Source organism: Neofelis nebulosa, chromosome 4 (assembly GCF_028018385.1).
Source record: "Neofelis nebulosa isolate mNeoNeb1 chromosome 4, mNeoNeb1.pri, whole genome shotgun sequence".
Taxonomy (NCBI): Eukaryota; Metazoa; Chordata; class Mammalia; order Carnivora; family Felidae; genus Neofelis; species Neofelis nebulosa.
Genome location: NC_080785.1, coordinates 141,716,103 through 141,742,068, shown reverse-complemented (window position 1 = coordinate 141,742,068; position 25,966 = coordinate 141,716,103). Strand labels below are relative to the sequence as shown.

The 25,966-nt window shown below is 36.5% G+C and overlaps 1 protein-coding gene and 1 long non-coding RNA gene across 10 annotated transcripts in view; one reads left to right on the top strand and one right to left on the bottom strand.

Moving 5' to 3' along the window:
- FHIT (fragile histidine triad diadenosine triphosphatase) overlaps positions 1-25,966 on the bottom strand; it is a 1,415,554-nt gene that overhangs the window by 900,532 nt on the left and 489,056 nt on the right. Inside the window, exon 1 of one of the 8 annotated variants that reach the window (XM_058726344.1) lies at positions 391-546. The exons of 5 other annotated variants lie outside the window; for them this stretch is intronic. The gene's annotated coding sequence lies outside the window, so the exon portion shown is untranslated. Of the gene's footprint in view, positions 1-390; positions 547-25,966 lie in introns of those variants that run through there. 2 more of the 8 variants (XM_058726340.1, XM_058726334.1) reach the window with 2 other exon arrangements.
- Positions 1-25,966, top strand: part of LOC131509973 (uncharacterized) — a 60,025-nt gene that overhangs the window by 20,965 nt on the left and 13,094 nt on the right. For both annotated transcript variants that reach the window (XR_009260836.1, XR_009260835.1), the window contains exon 3: positions 1,293-1,343. This is a non-coding gene — a long non-coding RNA (uncharacterized LOC131509973). The remainder of the gene's footprint in view (positions 1-1,292; positions 1,344-25,966) is intronic.

The following is a 25,966-nucleotide window of genomic DNA, read 5'->3' as shown; positions in this document are numbered from 1 at the left end:
TCTGTATACCCATAATCCCTATCCTGGAACTAGATTCCTGGGAAAGCAACACTGTATTTCCATTTTTTTTTTTTATGCAAGTGATCCCTCTGCATTTGTTTTTGTTTCCTCCATGCAAGCCTCACACTTTGCTTGGTCTCTGTTGAAAGAACTATATTACATGGGGGCAGGATCTATTGTCCCTGTTCTCATGGCTAGGAAGCTGATCCACCACCACAGGCCAAGACAACAAGTGTACAGACATAAGCACCCAAATAAACCTGGCTACCACTGCAATTCTGTTTAAATTCACCTCCTTCCCACCTCTTTACTGAGAAAGGATTAAAAGGAAAGAAAGTTGGCCAGTGCTCAAAACCTGAAGTGGAAATTCTACCTTCCCGTACCCCTTACCTTCCTCTGTATTTTCCCCAGAGGTCCCATAGGTTGGAGCTCACAACTTCCTCTCAGCACAACCAGACCCAGGGCCTTAGGAGGGGCACAGCTGCCTCAGCGCTTCGCTGATGGAGATGGTTTCTGATCCCTTAGATGCCTTTCCACAAAGGCAATTGAAAGGTTTCCAACGTTCACTGCGTTCTTTCAGATTTAACAAGGCAACATAATTAACGCTGTCGTTTTTCCACCACTCAGCAAGAGAAAATTGCCCTTCCAAAAGATTTTTCACATGTACAAAAATAATCCATTAATATTTTTCCCTTTCAGATTTTTTTTTTTTTTGAGATTGAGAGCAATTGGTTTGGGGTGTGCTTTGGGGTGGTATGTGCTCAGCATTTCTCTGAAAGGGGAAACTTCTTTATGCCTACCAAAAAGAACAGCCAGAACAACAAAAAAAAGCAAAATGAACACTTTAGACCAATTCAAATTCAAACTTAGAGCCACTGTGAGAGCAAGGAAGTTTGATTCCTTTGTATCATAAACGTACAGCCAAGCCAGGGGAGAAAATGAAACGCTCCTCTTAAATCATGTGAATCCTGCAGTCCTGTTGCATGAGTTCTGTTATAATCAGAGAGAGAGAAACTGCCCTGGTTCTTGACCAGGGTTCTTAGCAGGGACTAGGAAATGTCCAAGTGATGGGCATGGGGGTGGGGGGTGGCCACAGGGCAACAAGTAGGGAACATGCTAAATGCTGCTCAAGGTTCTACAATGGGTTATCTCTGCACAAGGAAGAATTATCTGTCCCAGGATGCCAGCAAATTCCCCCTTGGGAAACACTGACCTCAGTTGAGAGAAAGTCAATGATGCAATAAAATAAAATAAGCTCATTGCCCTGGGTCCCTCATTTTCTCATTTTGCAGAGGCTGGGCTGTTGGCAGTGACTAAAGGAATCATCTAGTAGTTTAAAGAAGGTAAGTCACTTATTTTTTTTTAAGTTTATTTGTTTATATTGAAAGACAGCACGAGTCAGGGAGAGGCAGAGAGAGAGAATCCCAAGCAGGCTCTGCATTACTAATACACAGCCAGGTGTGGGCCCGAACCCATGAGCCTCGAGATCGTGACCCAGGCAGCAATCAAGAGCCAGAAGTGTAACCAACTGACCCTCCCAGGTGCCCCAACGGTAAGCCACTTATTAATTCGGCAAATATGTATTAAGTTCTCCCTACATACAGTGTAATTAATGTTCTACATATATCACATCATAATCTTCCCTTTTAGGAAGCTTAAAATGCCATTTTATCCATACAGTTCTTCCTAATGCTCTCAGTTATAAGTAATCTGTAGGTAAAGAGAGAGAATAGCCTATTAGTTAGGGCTGTGGATACTGGAGCCAAAGATTCTTGGGATCTAATCCAAATTCTGCCACTTACTAGGCTCTGACTTTAGACTTGTTGCTTATTCTCACTGTCTTGCTTTCCTCCCTGGAAAGTGGGGATAATATTGCTGCTCACCTCATAAGATTACTTTGAGAATTAAATGGACATATTAACATAGTCATTAGAGGGGTGCCTGGGTGGTTCAGTCAGTTAAGCGTCAGACTTTAGCTCAGGTCATGATCTCACGGCTGGTGAATTCAAGCCGCGCATCAGGCTCTGTGCTGACAGCTCAGAGCCTGGAGCCTGCTTCTCTGGAGCCCCCTCTGTCTCTGCCCCTCCCCCACTCATGCTCTGCCTCTTTCTCTCTCGAAAATAAATAAACATGAAAATATATATAAAGTCATTAGAACAGTGCATAGCACATGGTAAGGGCTCAAAACATATATATCTTTAGAAAGTGTTTAAAATATATAATTTCTATTGAAATCATTATTGAGATAATTACAGATTCACAGGCATTTGTAAGATATAATACAGAGAGATCCCATGTACATTTTATCCAGTTTCATCTGGTGGTAATACTTGGGAAACCATAGTATAACAGCACATGAGGATACTGACATTGACACAATATACCAATCTTACCCAGAAATCCCTAAATCCACTTTACTTGTATTCATTTCAGTGTGTGTGTGTGTGTGTGTGTGTACTAAGTTTTATACAATTTTATAAATTGTGTAGGGCTGTCTCTTTTACCACTACAGGGAGCCTCATGTCGTGCTTTTATTTACCATACCCACCGTTCTCTTGTTCCCCTCACTTCCATCCTTAAATTCTGGCATTCACTCTTAATCTATCCTCCATTTCTAACATTTTGTAATTTCAAACATGTTACATAAATGGAATCAAAACGTATGTAATTTATTGGGATTGGCTTTTTTCACTCAACCTAATTCTCTGGAGTATCACCTAAATTGTTGATCATACCAATTGTTCGTTCCTTTTGATTCCTGAGTAGAATTCCATGGGTACCACAGTTTACCTAACTATGTATCTGTTTAAAACATTTGGGCTATTTCTAGATTTTGGCTGCTATGAGTAATGTTGCTATGAGTATTTATGTACAAGTTTTTATGGGAACATGAATTTTCATTTCTCTGAGATAAATGCTCAAGAGTGTAATTGCTCACTCATATAGTACTTGAATGTTTAGTTTTATAAAATAAAAGAAAAACTGCTAGACTGTTTTCCAGAGTGGCTGGGCCACTCTCTATTCTCACTAACACTATGAACCATCAGTTTCTCTGCATACTAATAATTGGTGTTGTCATTATTTTTTATTTTAGCCACGCTGATAGATGTGTGTTGATATTATGGTTTTTAGTTGCAATTCTCTGGTGGCTAATGATGTGGAGCATCTTTTTAGTGTGCTTATTTACCATCTGTATGTCTTCATTGATAAACTATCTGTCCATGTTTTGTGGTGCCCATTTTCTAATTGGGTTGTTTGGGTTTTTTACTGTTATGTTTTAGGAGTTCTTGATATATTCTAGATAATAGTCCTTTGCAAAATAGGCAGTTTTCAAATATCTTCTTCAAGCCTGTAGACTGTCTTCATTTCCTTCACATGGGTTTTCAAAGAGAAAGTTTCAATTTTAACGAGGTCCAACCTATCAATTATTCCTTTCATGGATTTGTGCTTTTCTGGTCAAGTCTAAGAACTCTTTATCTAGCCTTAGATCCCAACCATTTTTTTCTGTGTTTATTTTTCTAAAGTTTTAAATAATTTTATATTTAAGTTTATAACCATTTTGAGTTAATTTTGGAATAAAGTATATGGTTCATTTTTTTGGCCAGTGCTAATTGGATGTCTAATTTTCCACTACCATTTGTTGAAAAGCTGGGCTTCCTTTGTTGAATGGCTTTTGTACCCTTGCCAAAAGTTATTTGATTATGTGTATGAGGGTCTACTTCTGGGTCCCTTATTCTGTTCCATTTTGTCCTCTGCCACTACCACATTGGCTTGACTAATACAGCTATACAGTTATCTTTAATATTAGGTAGAGTGAGTCTTCTCATCTTATTACTCTATGTTATGATTGTTTTGGGTACTACAGGGCCTGGGCCTTTACATCTAAATTTCAGAATAAGCTTACTGGAATTTGGTTAGAAATTGCATTCGACCTATGGATCATTTTGTGGACAACTGACATCTTTACTATGTTGACACTTTCAAGTCTCTTCATTTATTTAGGTCTTCTCCGATTTCTTCCACCAGCATTTTGTAACTTTAATAATACAAACCTTGTACATGTTTTGCTAAGTGTATATATATCTAAGTATTTCATTTTCTTTGTAAATGGTACTGCATTTTAAATTTGGGTTTCTACATATAGAAATATTAGTATATGTATATGCAATTGATTTTTGTCAGTATCTTGTGCCCTTGCTGAACTCATTTATTGAGCTTGTGGATGTGGTGGATTATTCACTTTTAAAGTATTAAACCATCCTTGCATACTTGGAATAAATTCCATTTGGGATTCTTTTTACACATTGTAGGATTTGATTTGCTAATATTTTGTTGAATATTTCTGTGTCAAAGTTCACAAGAGATATTGGACTATAATAAACCTTCCTTCCTCCCTTCCTTTCTTCCTCCCTCCTTCCCTTCCTTCCTTCCTTCTTTTTTTCTTTTTTGTGGTCCTTATCTTGTTTTGGTATCAGGATAATACTAACCTCATAAGTTAGGAAGTGTTTCTGCCTTTTCTATTTTCTGTTAAAGATTGTGTAAAACTCATGTTGCTTCTTTAGTATTTAGATATTTAGTAGACTTCTCCAGTGAAACCATGTAATCCTGGAGTTTGTTTTGGGGAGAATTTTAAGTACTAATTTAATTTATTTAATGGCTTACAGGGCTATTCAAGTTGTCCATTGCACCCTACCTGAGTTTAGGTAGTTTATGTTTTGTTTTGTTTTTTAATTTTATGTATTTATTTTGAGAGAGAGAGAGAGACCATGCAAGCAGGGGAGGGCAGAGAGAGAGGGAAAGAGAGAAAGAGGGAAAGAGAGAAAAGGCTCCACACCATCAACACAGAGTCCATCATGGGGCTCAAATTCACAAACCATGAGATCATGACCTGAGCCGAAACCAAGTCGAGCACTTAACCGACTGAACCACCTAGGCACCCTAGTAGTATATGGTTTTTGAATACTTGATTTATTTCTTCTAAGTAGTTGAATATATGAATATGAAATTTTCATGGCATAAGCGTATTATCTTTTATTCACTGTAGGATCTGTATTCCCTATTTCTTTCCTGATACTGGTAATTTTGCTACTGTCAGCCATGCCAGTCATTTATCAATTTTATTAATTGTTTAGAATAACCTTCTTATTGGGGCACCTGGGTGGCTCAGTCAGTTGGGCGTCCGACTTTGGCCCAGGTCATGATCTCACGGTTCGTGGGTTCGAGCCCCGCATCAGGCTCTGTGCTGACAGCTTGGAGCCTGGGGCCTGCTTTGAATTCTGTGTCTCCCTCTCTCTCTGCCCCTTCCCTACTCATGCTCTGTCTCTGTCTCTCAAAAATGAATAAACATTGAAAAAAAATTTTTTAAAAAGAATAACCTTATTGTTTCCTTGACTTTATCTTTTTTTCTCTATCACTGATTTCCCCTTTTACCTTCATCATTTCTTCTATTTGCTTGCTTTTGCTTTACAGTAAAACCTTGGATTGCAAGCATCTTGTTCTGCAAGTGTTCCACAAGAGGAGCAAACATTTCTAATACATTTTAACTTGATAAGTAAGCAATGTCTTGCAATATGAGCAGTACGTAACACCAAATGTCACATGATCACAACTGAGCCAATGGTTCTCCTCTCTCTTGCTACAGGGTCATGGGTGATCATCTCCAATGCTCAGATGCTCAGTCTCACTGTTCAGTGTTTGGCAGAAATCAGTGATTTTTCAGAACACTGAAATGGCAGGTTCCTCCAACTGGCACTAGTGTATTTTTTGTCGCTTTAAAGAACCTATGGACAGTCCTTTGTTCCTCCATACAAGAGAAAGCTTAGGAATGTTTTACTTCGTTCTAGGTCAGGCTGCCTGCAGATATAGATCCTTTCCTTGGCTACCTTATTGCCAGTTACATTAAATATAGTACATGACAAGAGTTTATTAATACTTTACTATAGTCAACATCTGTGCGAGTGTATACAATGGCCCCCATGCAGAAAAAGATTCCATTGAGCCAATCGATAGCAGTGATTCCGTTAGTGATAGTGAAAGTCATCCTATACAATAACCTTCCTCTCTCTTGTCTCCCTCACACCAGTCATGAAGGCTTTCAAAGGTAAGTGCAAGTTAATTTGTTTATCTTTCTTTATATTTTGTATTCTATTACAGTATTTTAATCATTTTTATATGAATATTTTTGGGTTGTCAAACGTCTGAGTTTCCATTATTTCCTATGGGGAAATTCACATTGATATACAAGTGCTTTGGCTTACAAGCATGTTTCCGGAATGAATTACGCTTGCAAAGTTTTACTATATTTTTACAAGGTTTTACTGTATTTTTCTTTCCTTTTTTACTTGCTTCAGGTAGGAACTTAGGTTATTAATCTGAAGGCTTTTGTCATTTCTAGTATAAGTATTTAATGGTACAAATTTCCTTCTCAGCACTGCTTTAGGTGCAGCCTACATATTTTGATATTTAATGTTTTTGTTTTCATTTTCATTGACTTCTTTGCATTTTTAAATTTCCTTTAAGACTTCCTCTTTAATTTGTGGATACTATAGGAGTATGCTGTTTAACTTTCACATGTTTGGAGTTTTTCTGTTGTCTTTTTATAATTGATTGCTAGTTCGATTTTATTACAGAGAACACATTCTACATGCTTTCAATTTTTCAACTTCGTGTGTGTGTGTGTGTGTGTGGCCCAAGAAATGTCTATTTTAGTGAATGTTGAATGAGTTCTTGAAAAAAATATGTATTCTGCTATTGTTGGATGGACTGCTCTATATGTCAGTTAGGCACTACTGGCTGATCATATAGTTCAGATCATCTATATTCCTGGTGATTTTCTATATGGTAGCTGTATTTATTGTTGAGAGGTGACATTGAAGTTTCCAACTGTAATTGTCAACGTCTCTATTTCTCCTTCAACTCTATTAGTTTTTGCTTTATGTATTGTTTGGTGTGCATACATTTAAGATCATTAAGTCGTCAGGGTGGATTGATGCTTTTATCATTATATAATGTCTCCCTTTGTTTCTAAATATTTTCTTTGCTCTGAAGACTACTTTTATCAAATATTAATGTAGCCACTCTTGCTGTCTAAAAAAATGAATATTTGTATAGTATATCTTTTTCTATCCTTTAATTTTTCAACTTCTCTAATCTCTGACTTTGAAGTGAGTTGCTCATAAGCAGCATATAGTTGGATTGTGTTTGTTTACCCACTTTGTCAATCTCTCTCTTTTGATAGGTGATGTTAGATGACTTAAAGTTAATATCATTATTGATATGTTAGCATTTCAGTCCACAATCTTATTACTTGTCTTCTATTTGTTTCCTCTAGTTCTCATTCTTTTCTTGCCTTCCTGTGAATTCTTTGAACATTGTTTTAAGGAATCCATCATTATTTTAGTGGTTTTGGATGCATTTCTTTGTATAGTTTTCATAGTGGTTGCTGTAAATATTATAATCTAATAGGTAACTTATTATAGTCTACTATTATCGATATTTTATGACTTTGAGTAAAATGTTAAAACCTCACTTCCATTTAAGTCCCTTTACCTTTCCCACTTAAAAAAATGTTTATTTCTTTATTTTGACAGAGAGAAAGAGAGAGAGAGGATGGGGCAGAGAGAGAGAATCCAGTGCAGGCTCCATGCTCAGCATGGAGCCTGATGAGGGGCTCGAATCCACAACTGCAAGGTCACAAACTGAGCTGGTATCAAGAGTCAGATGCTCAACACACTGAGCCACCTGTGCCCCATCTTTCCCACTTTTAAAGACCATCGACTTGAGGGGCGCCTGGGTGGCTCAGTCGGTTAAGCGTCCGACTTCGGCTCAGGTCGTGATCTCGCGGTCCGTGGGGTTCGAGCCCCACGTTAGGCTCTGTGCTGACTGCTCAGAGCCTGGAGCCTGTTTCGGATTCTGTGTCTCCCTCTCTCTCTGACCCTCCCCCATTCATGCTCTGTCTCTTTCTGTCTCAAAAATAAATAAACGTTAAAAAAAATTAAAAAAAAAAAAGACCATCGACTTGGGTATCAGAGGGTGTTATAATTTTTGTTTTGATCAATCAAATACAATTTCTAAAACTCATAAAGAAGGAATAGTTTAGTATATGTATCCATAAATCCCTTTCAATTATTCCCACTTCCTTCATCATTCTCCAATATTCATTTATTATCTTTTCCTTTCTGCTTGAAGAACTTTTAGCCAGACTTTAAGAGTGAGTCTGCTGACAACAACTTCTAGTTTTCCTTCATCCAAGAATGTTTTTATTTCCCCTTCATTCCTAGAGGACAGTTTTGTCAGATATAGAATTCACAGTTAACAGTTCTTTCAGTACTTAAACATGTTGGGGCACTTCCTTCTGGTCTTCATTGTATAAAATGGGGAATCAGCTGTCATTTGAATTGGTATTCCTCTATAGGTAATATGTTCTTTTCCTATAACTGCTTTCAAGGTTTTTGCCTCTTTGGATTCCAGTTTTGAACATTTAAAAGAAATCCATGCTTTGGATTTCTTCTAGTCTATCATGTTTGGGTTCCAGTGAGCTTCTTAGATCTATACATTTGTGTATTTCACCAAATTTGGGGAAGTTTTCAGCCATTATTTCTTCAAACACTCTTTCAGGACCCTCTTCTTCTGGACTCCAATCATATGGATGTTGGATATTTTGTTATTGCCCATAGGTCCCTGAGGTGTTGTTCACTTTTTCAATCTATTTCCTCTCTATAGTTCACATTGAGTAAATTCTATTGTTCTCTCCTTGTATTCAATAATACTATCATCTCTCATTTCCACCCTGTTAAGAATATCCAGTATTTAAAAAAATTTTTCTCCCATTGTAATTTTCAGTTCTATAATTTCCATATGCTTCTGTCTTATAATCTCTATTTATTTTCTGAGATTTCCTATTTTTTAAATTTGTTTCAGAAGAATTTGTAATTGAGGTAAATTATTTACATAGCAGCTGCTTTTAAATCTTTGTCAAATGATTCTAACATCTGATTCATCTTGGTATTGGTGTCAGTTGATACTCTTTTCTCATTCAATTTGTGATTTTCTTGGTTCTTGGTATGATGGATGATTTTTAAATTATATCCTGGATATTTTGTTTATTATGCTAGATGACTCTGGATTCTAATTGAATTCTTTATTTTAGCTGGCATCACCCATAAAATTAATCATGTGGCTACTTTTATGAGCTGTAGTTCCAATGGCATTCTAATGTTCACACTGTTTGAGATGTTATTTTGGTCTGCTTTATTTATCTAATGTCACCAGGACTCCTAATGTCCCTTCATCCATCTCACTGCCTCATGGGGTGGAGGAGGTTTCACCAGACTGGGCCTTAGGTGTCTCTCAATGGGAGAGGGATATGGTGAGATCTTGTAATGGTACCACCAGCTGCCTTGGGGTCTCTGAGCAAGATAAGATAAGAGCATTTTAGGCATATGGAGACCAAGAAGCTTCCTGGTTGGCCATTTATTGTGGCCGATCCCCCTTGCTGGTTATGCCTACTTGCTATAATGTCTCTGGGCAGGTGAGAGGCATCTGAAGCCTGCAGAAAAATTGATTTTTTGGATTCGTCCATTTACTGTAGCTGGGTCTCTCCTACTGTTCTGCCTGCCAGTCTCAGTATCTTTTATTGGAAAGGAGAGTCTCAGGTTTAATGGGGAAGGAGAGCATTTCCTCTGGCCAATTATTTTTGGTGAAGCTTTGATTAATCCCCTTGCTGGTGGTGTCAAACTTGTTTGATGTTGCCAGAGAGACCCTCATTCAACCAGGGAAAGAATCAACTTCTCTGGGCTTCCTCCTGTCACTAGGTTGGGCACTGGGAAACACCTGGTCTGTGTGGCTTCTTCTTTGGGGAGGGAGGACTCTAGACACCCTACTACAGTGCTGTTCTTCTAGTCCTGGGGTCTCAAACCAGCTCACCTTCTTCTCATCACCTTTCAGAGCCCTTATTTGGTTGTCTCGTGCTTCATTTCTGGAATTCATAATTGTACCTTATCATAGGGAAAAGTGGGTCTACATCATTTTTGCCAGGCCAGAAGTCTCTGTTTATTATATTTCTAATTGTATATTTCCATTCAAACTTTTTATGGCACTTAACCCTTTCTGGCCTTATATTTATATATACATTGACAGATATGAAGATTTAAAACTTCTTGAGAATTTCTCTTTGCATACTTTACAGTGCCTTGAACATGGTAAGTTCTCCCTGAATAACTCTTATGAATGAATGTATGAGTAAATTAATGAATGCTCATGTATATTTTCTTGTGGCTGTACAATGAAGCAAGCCCTACCTGTTCAGAGAGAAGTTCTTGGCAGAATGTAAGCATGATTTATAAGCATGGCACAGGAGTAACAGTGAGAATCTTGCTCAGTGTATTTACTAAAACATGGCTCTAACATATGCCCACTTGGTCATAAACTCCCTGAGGTCACCACACTCATTTTTCTGCTACCAGCAGATCAGAAAATATGGTAATCCTGGGGCAGACCTCCCCACAATCACTTCCTATATTATTTCCCTCTTGCTAGCTTATACCCTTGCATACGCTCTCACACACACACACACACACACACACACACACTTCAATCATTCAATCTTCCACAGAAGGTAGGAAGTCAAAAAGGGAAATGTGTCACATTTTCTTTCTAAAAATGAAACCACCACATCTCCAATAAAAGATGAGAATGAAACACTGATGCCTAATAACACATGGTACAAAACAATATTGCCAGGAAACTCCAAGTTTTTAGAACTCATAGAAACATCAGTAAAGATAGCATGTAAGAGATAGAGGGCCCCAGGCAAAGAATGCAATAAAATGTAAGGCCAGCCCCCTGCTGGAGCTCAGAAGTAGGAGTGATGGAACAGCAAGCAACAAGAGACCCTGGGCAACTGAACTCTCCCACAGAGCAGGAAAGGACTGGAAATGAGGGCTCTCAAATGGAAAAGGCCTGATGCCTGACCTCCGATTTAACTACTGGTATCGTGCACTGTTATCAATTGGTATAAACCTTTGGTCTTTTAAGATCCCCTGGCATTCATCCCTCCTATTTGCAACACATACTTATCTCCATTTTGGTTTTTGGTTTTCGACAAGCAAGTTTTAATTTTTAATGAAGTCAAATCCACTACTCTTTTATGATCTTTTTTTTTGCCTTTAAGTTTATAAGATCCTCTCTCACTATAGTTGGGATACTCATTTCTATGTTGGTTTTCTAATGATTGATTTTGTATATTTATTGCTTTTAATTAAGCTGAAATTAATTTTAGGGTATGGTGCATAATGCCCTTGAATGGAAGCTGTCAAAATCTTTCTTTTGCCATAAAATTATATCATCGGGTAAAATCTAAACAGAAGTCCAACATATAAAATAGAACAAAAGACAAAAGCATAAATTCCATGGTCCAATGGGGAGCAGTGTTCCTAGAGCATTGCCCTCCTCTACATCACACTCGTGCACGCACCCACTCTCACATTCCCTGGAGCTTCACGGAGCAGTCCCAAAACCACTGTACTTGATGAATTGATGGAGGAACAAATAGAAATGTGATAAAGCAAGCATAGTAGGATGTTAATGGCAGACTCCAGGTGTGGGTATCTAGGGAGATCATTGTAAACTTTTTTCAGTTTTTCTGTATGTTTAAGTTTTTTAGAATATAATGTTGGGGGAAATAAAACCTGTCCTTGCTTCCTATATTTTGAAGTTCTGTTATTAGTTACATAAACATTTATTTATTATTATATGTCCTTGATGAATTAAGCCCTTTATCAGTATGAAATGTCCCTCTTGTTTTTGGTAAACCTTCTTGTCATGGAAGGCTTACTTTGAAGTTTACTTTGATTAATAAAGTCACATTGACTTTCTAAAAATTAATGTTTGCATAGTATATATTTTTCATTCTTTTCATTGTCAACTCTTTGTATCTTCATATTTAAAGTACAGGTGGTAGAGTCAGCATATAGTTAGTTCTTATGTTTTTATTCATACTGACAATCTCTGACTTTTAATTGAGGTGTTAAGTCCATTAACATTTAATGTAATGATATGATTGTGTTTTGAATTTATTATATGGCTCTTCATTTAATATGTGTGCCGTCCATTTTCTTCTATCTTGCCTTCCTTCTTCTTTCTGTTAAAATGGATATTTTTTTCACATTTCCATCTTATTGCCACTGTAGCCTTTTTAATTATACCTCTTTGTAGTGCGTATGTGTGTTTGACTTAGGTCTGACAACATGCCAGACTCTACCCAAAATTAATATAATACCATTTCACATAAAATGTAAGAATCTTTGAACAGCGTAGGTGCATTTACTACTCCTATGAGCATTGTGCTATTGCTTGTCACATGTTTTACTTCTACATATATTATAAACCCCACAGTACAACGTTATTCCCATTGCTTTAAACATGAAGTTATCCTTTAAGAAATTATAAAAAGATAAAAAACAGCATTTTTAAAAATATATATTAATTCATATATTTGCCATTTCTAATATTCATCATTTCCTATAGATCCAAGTTTCCATTTGGTATCACTTCCCTTTAGCCTAAAGCACTTCCTTTAGCATTCCTTGTAGTGCAGGTTGGCTAGTAATACATTTTCTTAGATTTTATTCATCTGAAAGCGTCTTCATTTCATGTTCATTTTTGAAGTACAGTTAACCCTTGAACAACATGGGTTTGACCTGTATGGGATCACTTATATGAGGACTTTTTTTCAATAAATACAGTACAGGGCTGTCAACATATTTTCTTTTCCTTATAATTTTCTTAATAACATTTTCTTTTCTCTAGCTTACTTTATTGTAAGAACATAGCGTATAATACATGAAACATACAAAACGTGTTAATCTACTATTTATGTTATTGGTAAGGCTTCTGATCAATAGTAGGCTCTCAATAGTAATTTTGGGGGAGACAAAAGTTCTTTGTGGATTTTCAACTACACTGGGGTCAACACCCCTATCCCTTGCATTGTTCAAAAGTCAACTGTAATTCTATATTCACTGTACATAGAAATCTACATTGACATATCTTTCCATCCTGCATTTCTTTTTGCATATCATTCCATTGTCTTCTGGATTAATAGTTTTTCTTTAGAAGAGTAAAATAATTCTTACTATTGTCTCTTGTATAGAATGTGATTCCCACCCCCCACCCCCCCACCCCCGCCCTCTACAACTTTTCTCTTTACCTTTAAATTTTAGCAGTTCGGCTATGGCATGCTTGGGTGTGGCTTTCTTTGTATTTATCCTGATTTCGTTCACTAAACATCTTAAACTTATAAGTTGATGTTTTTCACCAAAGTTAGGAGACTTATGGCCATTATTTCTTAAAATATTTCTTTCTGCCACACTTTCTCCTCTTTTCTGAGACCCCAATTATACAAATATTAGACTGCTTGCTTTGGTCCCATATGTCTCTGAAGAGTTTTTTTTTTTTCTTTTTTTCCTCTGTTCTTCAGATTGGATCATTTCTATTGATCTGTCTTAAGCTTAGTGATTCTTCCTTTAGTCTCTAATCTGCTGTAAGGCCATTATTAATTTTTCATTTCAGAAATTATCCTTTGCAGTTATAAAATATCCATTTGGTTCTTTTTTTATATTTTACACGTATTTATTTGAAAGTTCCCATCTTTTCATTCATTTTATGTCTTTCACTTTATGTCCTTTAAATCTTTAAATATATTAATCACAACTCTTTTAAAACCATATCTTCTAATTCTAATATCTAGGTTAATTCAGGATCTTTTCCTATTGATTGCTATTTTTCTATTGATTGCTATTTTCCTAGGGCAACTGCATTGTACTGTCTTCCTTAAGAGTTTTGCTCTGGCAGGCAATTATACTACTAAGAGATCATCTTTATCCTTTCATTGTGAGAGTTGGTCTATTGTGATTCTCTCCTTGGTCCTAAAACATGGCCTTCCTCTAGACCATGGCCCTCACTCATAAGGCTGTCCTTTCTGGGGTCTCAGTTGAATGCCCAAATACTCAATGAAGTCTCTCCTCTCTCACTATAATAGAATTCCAACATCTCCCAGCTCTAGTATCTTTGTTTGACTCTTGGTCTCATAGCATCCGACCTCTGCTAGGCCTCAAAGAGTTTTGTCCTGCTTATGCACACCAAGTCCTCACATAATGACCAAAAAGGATCCTCCATGCACACTTCTAGGTACCTTCTCCCATTCATCTCATTTTTCTTCAGTACACTACTCTGCTAATTCTAGCCACCCAAAAGCCTCAAACTACAAGCCCCACCTCCTCAGTTCACTAAGACCATCACTTAATGCTTGGTTCCACCTCCTTACTCTCTGGGCCAGTGAATGCACCTCTAGGCAGAACACCAAGGTGAATGCAAGGCCTGTCTCAAGTGCTTAGCTTCCCTCAAAGATCAAAGTCCTGCACTGTTTCTTAGCCAATTTATCTAAATAGCTGCCTATACATTTTATCTAATTGTATAGTTCCTTGTGAAAAGATGTCAAGACTTATACTTGATGTCTCATTGAAGCTGGTGGCAGAAATCCTAAATTTTCTAAAATCACTGCCCTTGGAAACTAAAGCACTGTAACATCTTTGTTCACTCATCACCAACACCTGAACTTTACAAATGATTCTATTTCTCTGACCACCTACTACTGTATACTGCACGTGAATGAAGGGTGATATTGATCAAATGAATTACCCATGCTCCTTGTTTTTACTCCTGTCCTCATGTTCTTTGGGAGCCTATTGACAGCTAATGTCTGTGCCTCAGGAACAGAGGAAGCTACATGAAGAGAAAGGGGAAGCTCAATTTACTGTATAATTTTCTTTTCAAATGCTGTGAAGATCACTTAGGAAGGAAAACAGTTTTGCAGTGAGGTTTGGGGATTACAAGAAAATTTCAATTGGCCTAACTCACCAGTTTCCAGCAGCACCACCATGACTAGACCTTCAAAGAGGTAATTATGTATTTGTGTACCTTATCCCTAAGCAGTGGTTTATACTCTTTTACAATGAACTACATCTGTCTCTGTGATAGAATATAACTTCAGATCATCAAAGAGCTTATCTAGACCAAGAGCATTTAATAACAACACTGACTTCCAAATACATCCAGTTTGTAATAAACTTCCTTTGTAACATTTTTATCTTCTACATGTTTGAATAAAGGTGAACCCCAGTTAATTGAACTCTCAAAAAGAAGTCTCTAATAAGTTAAGATTAAGCAGTGTTCCTTTTTGGAAATGGGAGACGGTGTTTGTTTAGGAATGTTCAAGGATTAGTTGTTCCTTTTTCAATTTTTTATTCATTGATTTTTATCTTAAAGGCAAAACACAATCCCTGGCTAGGGCTTTAAATACAGATCAACAATCTAAACAGGCTGCAGTTAAGTACATCATACTTCAAAGATCAGTTCAGAAAAGAAAAGGTGGCTCTGAACTTATCACGAGTCAAATACATTTAAGAGAAGGAAATGTAAATAGCAGCTAAAAATGGGGAGCAGGAGAGGAAGATTAGATCCAGTAGATGCTCCCTTTCAACTTTGCTGAGACATTTCTAAATGGTTTATGTACCTACATGACCAAAGTGGTATAACTTTTAAGGTTCATCAGTCCTTCTCCACACTAGTACATTATCATTTCACCTCAAGTTAATTTTTTACCACGTGTGTTTGTCCATCACTTGGTGATACAGAACTTAAATGGTCACTTTTCAAAGCAAGGAAACAAAGGCAAACATTTCTGATAAATAAAGCAGCAACTTTAAGAGATAAGTGGGTGGGTGGATGGCTGAATGAATGGATTTATGGGACAACCTCTAGGTTCACTCATTCATTATTTATTTAATTATTTGTACGACAGATTTTTACTGAGTGCTAACCAGACTAGGGTATAAGAGTAAACAAGTTAGAAGTAGTCTCATGATAGAGCTCACAGCCTATCTGGTACAAGTGGAGGACTCAAGATAGGCAAAAATGTCTACTGTGTCACCTGGAGAATGTAACCAAAATGAGTTATCCAACAACTTAACTGGTGGCTATCTGTAATCATATACATGTCAGGTAAGATAACACAAGGCCTACATACAACCTCTCCTGGACATGTTTTGGAGACCAAATAGGTTTTGATCATGACCATTCCCTATTAATCCTTATGTGTACCCTCCGAATGGAAGAAGAAACCAGGAAGTATCACTATTACAAATCTCCCACCAAGAACCCATTAATCCCATCCAAACAGATAAAACTATGCTTGTTTTGGCCTTTTTTTTTTTTTCTAGTTGTTTAGAGAAGATTGAAGTCTGATACAATTTCACCATATTTCCCTTCAGGGACACTTATCAAAAAAGCTACTAATGTATACTTTTTTTGGCATATAAAATCATATTTGCTAAATCTTTTGTCTCTTTTGCAACACACTTCTGTTTTCATCTATCAATGGCATGTTATCATAGATACCAATCTACTGGGCAAAAAAGTAAGAGAAAACAAACACTTCCTGCAGAATATATTATATTACTTATAATATAAGGTATATTATATATCACCTTTCAGTGGAATGCAAAATTTCCAAGTATTAGCTCTGCTACTTTGGCCATTCAACTGACAGATTTTCTTATAAGAAGTTCTCCAAAATACCATCAAAATCTAGAGTTTAACAATCTCCATCCTTTATCTTGCCCTTTCCACTCCAAGTTATACACATGGAATCAGTTATTCATAAGAAAAAACAGGGTTGGGACTAAGGGGTGCTGTAAATAGGTTATAACCCTAAATTGCAAAAGATTTATCATTTCCAAGTGTCCCTAATTCTGCCTAAAGAGTCATTCTGGCCTGTGCATAATGGCTATCTGTAATGGAGTCAGATGGCCCCTTGTGTTTAAGAACAAGATTTACCATTTGTTTCCTTCTGTTCATCCCCCAAACTCTTTCTGTCTCAAACATACCAGTGACATAATAATTATCACCTTGTTTCTTATCTTTAGGACTTTCATATTTATAGGTAAGATGGAAACCGATATTTGGTCCTAAACAAGAAATGACTTGCAAACTTTCATCAGTAACATAATGATCAGCAGTAACCAGCCAATGATAATAATAATAATGGTTAGACATTAACTTATGCCAAGAACTGTGTTAGGCTTTCCTCATTCATTATCTCATTTAATTCCTACAATCCCCATCTATACTTCCTATAGCCCCTTTAAGCACTTGCATATGCAGAAATTGGCAATATAGGAACAGGCAAAATGATAAGATTCTGTTCAGTTGGGAAATACAACCACAAACCTCATTAAGACCTACTCATTTTAGGAGGCCATTGAAGCTGTTAATTATTGCTATGAAAGTTATATCTACTCACTGCACCCAATTTGAGAATCACAGCAAATAATTTTTAAAATCACAATTGTTCTATCACTCAGAGACAAACATTGATAATGTTTTGATATTTCCCAGTCTTATTTATGTGTGTGTACTCACTTTCTTCTGTTTATTGATTTTTAAATGTCAAATACAGATCATACAGCAATATAATTTTGCATCTTTTTTTCACTGAAAATTATATTGTAAGTATTTTCCCATTTTTTAATTTTTTTAATGTTTATTTAATTTGAAGGAGAGAGAGACAGACTGTGAGCGGGGTAGTGACAGAGAGAGGGAGACACAGAATCTGAAGTAGGCTCCAGGCTCTCAGCTGTCAGCACAGAGCCCAACACGGGACTCAAATCCATGAGCGGTGGGATCATGACCTGAATTAAAGTCTGATGCTTAACCAACTGAGCCACCCAGGTGCCCCATATTTTACCATTAAATATACTTTTAAAAAATATTTTCAAGTGCTACGTTATATACCATAATTTAACAATTCCCCACTTTACTGATAGATTATTTAATAGACTATTTAATTATTAAATATTGTCATACACAATTATAATAAATAATTTCTGTCTGCATGTCTATTTCCTTCTGAAAGATATCTAGAAATGAAATGGATCAAAAAAATATAAAAGCTCCCTTTTTCTAAGGAGGCTGTCCCAGTGCACAATTTCACCACAGAAGAATTTACCATTTCCAGATCTAAGTAGTAGTATCATTATGTTTAATAACTGGACAACGAGTTGAAATGATTTTGTTTTGTATATTTTATATTTTTATATAATGATATCATATTGAATTCTTTTGCAACTTGCCTTTCAAAATTTTAACAACATAATATTGAGATTTATCTCTATTAACATATGCTATCATTTATTCTTTTTGCTTTTCAAAAATCATCTCTGGTACTAATATTTCATATTTATTCATTAGCTATTATTGGAATTTATATTTTCTTGAATTACAAAAAAAAATCCTGTTGTAATCATCTGGTACACATCTCTTTGGGCATAAGAATTATGGGAGCTACGCATCTTAAACTTTTCTAGATGATGCCACACTATATTCCACAAGGGCTATTTGCCCCAAGAATGAGAATCCCTATTGTTCTACCACCTTAGCAACACATGGTATTATTAGATTTTAAAAACTTATTTTGTCAATCAAATGGATATAAAAAACTATGGTGTAATCATTTTAATTTACATTTTCTGATCACTTTTGAGGTTGCTTTCATTCATTAATTAATTGGCCATTTCTGTTACTTCTTCAAATTATGTTTGTTCAAAATCCTATTCATTTCCTATCTATTTCTTTTCTTCCTGATTATTTATATTAACTCCTTATGTATTTCATGTTACTTTTCTGCCGTTAAATATTCAGTAAGTATATACATACCTCGCGGAATGTTGCCTGGATTAACATTTTTCTGGTAAAATGCCTGTTGGTTTTTAAAAATCCAAATTTCATAGAATATAAATTTTGCCAATGTTCACGTAGCAAAAATTTAGATTTATGACACCAAAACTCAGTAGAGAAATTTCTACAAAATAGCATACAGGAAAATTGTCAAGAAACTTTCCAAATGCATTCAGTAGAATGTCAGAATCATGTGTAGATATTTTGAAAAGGATGCTGAGTGTCAACACAAGGGGTACGCATTTCAGATATTGCCCATGCTAAAAGGCCATGATGGCATCAGTGTGAGCCACACTCTGCCATTGGGTGCCTGAACTGCAAACACTTCCACACTGCCTTTCACATTTAGCTCTTCTTTTTGCGTCCTGTCAGAGTCCTCAAAGAGTTGGGAACATACTGGAGACAATTATGGAGAAGGAAGCAAAGTAAGTGAAGAAAGTTATTACATACAAAGCAAGTATTTCTTAACAACCACATTAATTTTGGGGTGATCAAGAATACAATTGCGTAGTATTTTAAATCCTAATATGATAGTCTATTGCTCAACTATGGACATTTTACTGTTTTACTTACATTGCAGGAAATTGGTTAGAAGGTTGGGTTAATATATAACATGCTATCATTTTTGTCATTTAAAATAATGGCAGATTGTCTCCTGGAAGCCATGATTGGGTGAAACATCTGATCATCAGGAATGAATTAGTAACGACAAACAAGAGTGTCATTCTTTTTTTTCTAGCATGTTCCCTATGTGTGACTCTTAGCTTTCTTCTTTCTTTTTCTACTTTTACACATTTTCTCACTTAGTTGTGGCAACAAGCCAAAATAGGTATGACCCTATTTTACAGATGAGGGCATGAGATTCAGGGAGGTCTATGGCTGGCTGTATTAGTTTCCTGCCTGTGGCTGCTATCAAAATTAACACAAATTTGGTGCTTAAAACAATAGAAATTTATATTCTCACAGTTCAGAAGTCAAAGTACTAGTAGAGCCACACTCCCTCCAGATATTCCAGGAGACATTCCATTCCCTGTCTTTCTGAGCTTCTGGTGGTTGCTGGTATTCCTTGGCTTGAGGCCACATCACTCTAGCGCCTCCTAGGTCACATAACCTTCTTTTCTGTGTGTCTCAAAATTTCCTCTGCCCTCTCTTATAAGATAATTATGATAGAATTTAGGGCTCCCTGGGGTAATCCAGGATGATTTCCTCATCTCAAGATTCTTAACTAAATCACATCTGCAAGGACTTTTTTTCCCAAATAAGGTCACATTCACATGTTCCAGGAATTTGACTTGGAAACATATGCAGGAACCATTTTTCAGCCTGACACACTGGCTCAAAGTCACACAGCAGGACATGGTGTAGACAAGTTCAGATGTAAGACTTGTAGACTCCAGAGTTCATGTTCATTCTGCTCCATGTGCTGCCTTCCATCAGACTGTGTGACCTGTCATCTCTGTCCCTCCTCACACCTCAGACTGAAGGAAAGTCTGCCCCACCATAGAGTAGGGTAAGGTCAATATTCAGCTCCCCCATCACAGCTCCATGGACCTTTCCAAGGAAAGGCTGGAAAGGCTGAGCTGTTCATTAACACATTCCATGATGCACTCTTGGCTCCCTTCCCAACACTTGGTCAAATTCTTGAGCCTACTTCAAAACCACACTAAATCACCAAACAACCTTGCTGTCAAAATTATTACATCCTTCCCACTCATATTGGTTTCTCAAAAGTCCCCATGTTGGGAATGAAATAGACATATATAAGAAACCATGCTATGTCTCCCAAACTGTCCTTGAACAATCAATTCGAAGGTTAGTCAAGGCCAATTTGCTATTTCTCAAGAAACTGCCTGATGTGGAGTCCATAGAGAAAATGGTGATATCTCCCCCTGCCTAACAGGTGGGTCAGTAAAAATCTACAAGATTCCACTGTGCACACATATTCCCCCTGCCTTCTAGGAACCATGATTCCCATCTGCATAGATTATCTGGAATTCAATCCATCCTTTCCTTTCAGTCTACCTAGAGTTACTATTATACCATTTCACATAAGATATATGACCCTTATAATTGTATAGGCCAATTTACAAACCCCTCTCCATTCAGGTTGTCATCTGAATAACATCTACATGCATTATAAACCCCACAAGACAATGCTCTTATTTAGACATATGTTGCTATTAAATGCTATTAGATGCTATTAAATAGACATACGTTTTTTAAAAAATTAAAAGAAAAAAAGTGGGCTTTTATATTTGCCTCACTACTTAGGTCTATTGCTCTTCGTTCTCACCTGAGGATCCAAGTTTTCTATTATTTCCTTTCATCCTGAAGAACTTCTTATATATATAGCATTTCTTGTGGTATAGGTTTGTCTGCTGACAATAAATACTTGCAGTTTTCTTTATCTGAAAACAACTTTATTTTGTTTCCACTCTTGAAGTACAGTTTCATTGGATATGGAATTCTGGATTGACAGTTTATTTTCCTCTCAGCACATGAAAGATATTGTCCCACTGTCTTCCCATTTTTATCGTTTTTGAAGGCAGGTTGGCATGTTTTCAAAATGTGTTTCCCTTGTTGTACATTGTCTGTTTTTCTCTGACTGCTTTCAAGATGGTGTCTTGGATTTTCACCTGGCTCATTATGATGTGCCTCAGCATTTCGAACAGGAAAATACATCTTTTTCACTAACTTTGGGAAGTTTGGGGCCATTATTTCTTCAAAACCTTTTTACGCCCCTTCTCTATCTCCTTTCCTTCTGCGACACTAATTACCAGTATGTTAAAATTTTTGCTAATATCCCACAGGATCCTGAGACTCTGGTGGGGGGGGGGGGGGGCGGTTAATCTTTTTCTTTTTTTTTCTTCGCTCTTCATAGAGAAAACTTACATTTTATCTATCTTCAAATTCACTTGCTGCTTGTCATCTGTGTGTTCCAAGGGTCAGTCAATGATATGGGTAGAGTTGATAGTAAGAATCTGTAGTTGTCACTTTCTGGCTCCCTCCTTTCTGAGATCACCCTGCCACTTTCTAACAGCTACAGTCACACCAAATTCTGTACTCAGGTTCTTTTGGCCAGAAAGACTGTGGGTCTCCCACTGGAGTTTCACCTACCTATGCAGTACTGCCTATAGCTTGACCTCAGGATGGGAAACTTAACCCATGCCAATCCCCTCTTTCAGGTGTCACAGAGTCTACCTGCCTTTGTTCACTCTACACATACTTTAGAGAATTGTTTTATTTGTTTTGCATTTTGATCAGAGTTTATAGTTGTTTCCTGTGGGAGTTTACTTGGTTGTATGGGAAGCAGAAATCACTGTTCCTTATGTGTTTAACTGTTAAGTTGTCTACATCAGTCCTGATGAGTTCAGTAATGTTTCATGAACAGAGAACTACTAGAACCATAGTGGCTTAAAAACACACACACAAAGGTTTATTTCCTGACTTATAACACACGTCCATTTCCCAGATTAACAAAGGCTCATGTCATCTGCACTTAAGGACACAAGCAGGTGACCTTCACTATCTACTTATCATCCTATAAAGGGGAGGGGCGCCTGGGTGGCTCAGTCGGTTAAGCGTCCAACTTCCGCTCAGGTCACGATCTCGCAGTATGTGAGTTTGAGCCCCGCGTCGGGCTCTGTGCTGACTGCTCAGAGCCTGGAGCCTGTTTCAGATTCTGTGTCTCCCTCTCTCTCTGACCCTCCCCCATTCATGCTCTGTCTCTCTCTGTCTCAAAAATAAATAAATGTTAAAAAAAAATTTATTTAAAAAAAAAGGGGGGGGGGGAGGGAACACGGTAAATAATGCACTAGCTCTTAATGTTTGTACCCAGAGCCAACCTCTATCACTTCAGTTCACATTTCATTTGTTGACAGCAAAACAGGTGGCCTCACTTAAATTCAAGTGGGTAAGGAAGTATATCCATTCTATTTGCCCAGAAGAACTAAAATACATATGAATGAACCTGAAAGGCTACAAAGATGTCATGTCATATGGATTTTTTTCACTTTCACAAGGTCAAATCAGTCCATTTCTTTTCTCTATGTACTGTGTCTTATATAAAAATTTCTTCCTCAAGGTTAGATTCCAAGGTTATGAGATATCTCTTATATTTTTCCTCTAATGTGTTTAAATCATTGCTAAAAGCCATTTAAGTCTCTAGCATAACTGGAGGGGTGTGTGTGTGTGTGGTAATATGTATACCATGTTTAGGTGGATAGTTAATTGTCCCATTCACTGAAAGCCCATCCCCTCCTCCACCAATTTAATATTCCAACCTTAACAATAAAACAATTTTATGTATACCTGGATCTGTTTTTATACTCCTCATTTCAACCAATGATGTATTTGTCTGGTATAAAACCCCACAGTATAAATGTTTTAATTTTTTAGTAGGTAAATACCCCATCATGGTTCTTCCTTTAAAATAAATCTTTTCCACTTTTTCAAAAACTATTCTAAAGTATTGTCTGTCCCTTTCAAAATCTACAAGATGCTCACAAGGCCTCTTAAGAAATTCTATTGGGATTTTGATTGTGATCATATAGACTTTAAACAGATTGTGTCTTCCCAGGAGGGAAAGTGGTACTTCTCATCTACTTAGGTTTTCTTTTAAGTTTGTTTGGTAGAGTTCAACATTTTTTATATAGTTACTGTGCAGCCCATTTTAGTTTCCTTGTGAATCCTACAGTTTTGCTGTCCTTATAAATGTATAAGAACTCTATTGATACTTCACTGGAATCTTACATATAGCTACCTTACTGAATTCTATCATTTTTAATGCATTTTAGTTGAGTTTTGAACAGCCAATTATATATTTTTAAATAGTACTGGTTTATCTGTTCTTCCCAATATTTTATATATCATATTTAATCTTATTACCTTATACCCTTAGCTGGATTCATGTTGTAAAATGGCTAGCACAATGTTGAAATAGTTACAGCAAGGGCGAACACACTCTTTTGTGGCAATAAAAGGAATATTTACAATGTTAACATTAAATAATGTACCTTCTTATCTTCCTATATAAGTCTCTGATATCTTGTAATATGCTGTGTAAGTTCATCCTATTCCTAACTTACTGAATGAGTAATGCTTGTTTGTTGTGCTATGTGATAGAAAAGGGGTCTCTATTTATTAATTCACTACTTTTTTTTTTCCTGTGGGTTGACTTTGCTTTTATCATTGAATAATGAGAGCTCTTGAGGCTATTAATTTTCTGTTAAATACGGCTTTGTCTATTTCAAAGGTGTATACGCAGAGTTGTCTTTTTTTAACACTGCTTATGTTAGGTTTGATTTCTTATTTGACCCTATAGCTCTTTAAAAGAAATTCTTGTTTTTAATTGTTAACATTACAGTTTTTCAAGTTGTTGAGCTATGCATTTAAACTGTTATTAATTTCTAACTTTATTTCACTGTAGGCAGAGCATATACCCTATAAACAGTTTATGTTTCATACTATGGTTTTCTTTAAGGTATAAGATATGATCAACTTTTTCCTAAATGCTTGATGGCTCCTTAATGTATGCTTTTTTGTTTCAGGAGGACAAAGTTTAATAAATATTTATTAAATCAGTTTTATTAGATTATTATGCTAAGTGAAATAAGTCAGGCAGAGAAAGACAGAGACCATATGTTTTCACTCATATGTGGATCCTGAGAAATTTAATAGAAGACCATGGGGGAGGGTAAGGGGGAAAAAATAGTTACATAGAGGGAAGGAGGCAAACCGTAAGAGACTCTTATATACTGAGAACAAACTGAGGGTTGATGGGGGGTAGGGGAGAGGGGATAGTGGGTGATGGGCATTGAGGAGGGTACCTGTTGGGATGAGCACTGGATGTTGTATGGAAACCAATTTGACAATAAATTATGTTTAATACAAAAAAAATACTCCATGTATTCTGTGTTTATCTGACCCATAAAAGATCAATAAAAGTGTATTAAAATCTCATACAACAATTCTATTTCTGTCAAGTTTTCCTTATGTTTGTAACAGGCTTTGTTTCATGCATTTTGAGGCTGTTACCATGTCAATGACAATTCAAGGCTGTCTTATGTTCATTGTGAAGTCTATTTGAGAAGGAATATAATCTTCTAAATCACATTTAATAGTTTCACAATCTTTGACTCTATTGTGTGTAAATATTGCCAAGATTGCTTTTTTGCTTTATTTTGCTTTTGCCTAATATATCTTGTGCATCTTTTGTTGTTGTTGTTGTTGTTGTTGTTGTTGTTTTAAACATTTTTTTTAATGTTTGTATTTGAGAGAGAGAGACAGAGTGAAAATGGGGGAGGGACAAAGAGAGAGGGAGATACAGAATCTGAAGCAGGCTCCAGGCTCCAAGCTGTCAGCACAGAACCCAACATGGGGCTTGAATCCACAAACTGTGAGATCATGACCTGAGCCAAAGTCAGAGGTTCAACCAATTGAGCTACCCAGACACCCCTGTTGTTGTTTTTGTTCATTTGAGTTAGTCATAGTGAGTTTCTTTGTTTTAGGTATATCTCTTCTCAGTAACCCATGGTTACATTTTGCTTTTTAGCTGAAAAAGAGAGTCTTTGTATTTTAACAGGTTTATATGTTCTTTTATAATGATTCAGCTTCAGAGAATGCTTTCACATTCACATTTGTTCTTCACATCATGTAAGGTACATGGGAAATGTCATTCCTATTTTACACACAAGAAAATTTAAAGCCAAATAGGTTAAATGTATTTCCCATGGTTATTCAGGTAATATGTGGCAGTTGTAAGACTTAACCAAAGAATACTAAAACTAAAGCATGGCTTTTTACAAACATAGTATACTTTCGTTGAACTTCAATGTTCAGATGGACTAATTGGTCAAATTATCTGCCTTGTTTTTCAAGTAGGTGAGTTTACACTATGGTTGGCATAAATGATATGTTTGACTGTACCTCTGTACAGATCTTCCTTTGTCTTTACATAGTTTCTGCTTCACTGTAAATTTCCTTGCTTTGCATGCTTGGTGATTTAGACCAGGCAGCACGTTCTTTTCTCTCTCTGTTGATTTGGAAGTCATACCTACTTTGATTTCTAACAGTGATAACAAGTATACCAAAAAGAATAATTTATTGAATGTGTAATTAAACTTTAAAATTTTCCAATACTTGAAATCATTGAGTCCACCCCTACTGAAATGAA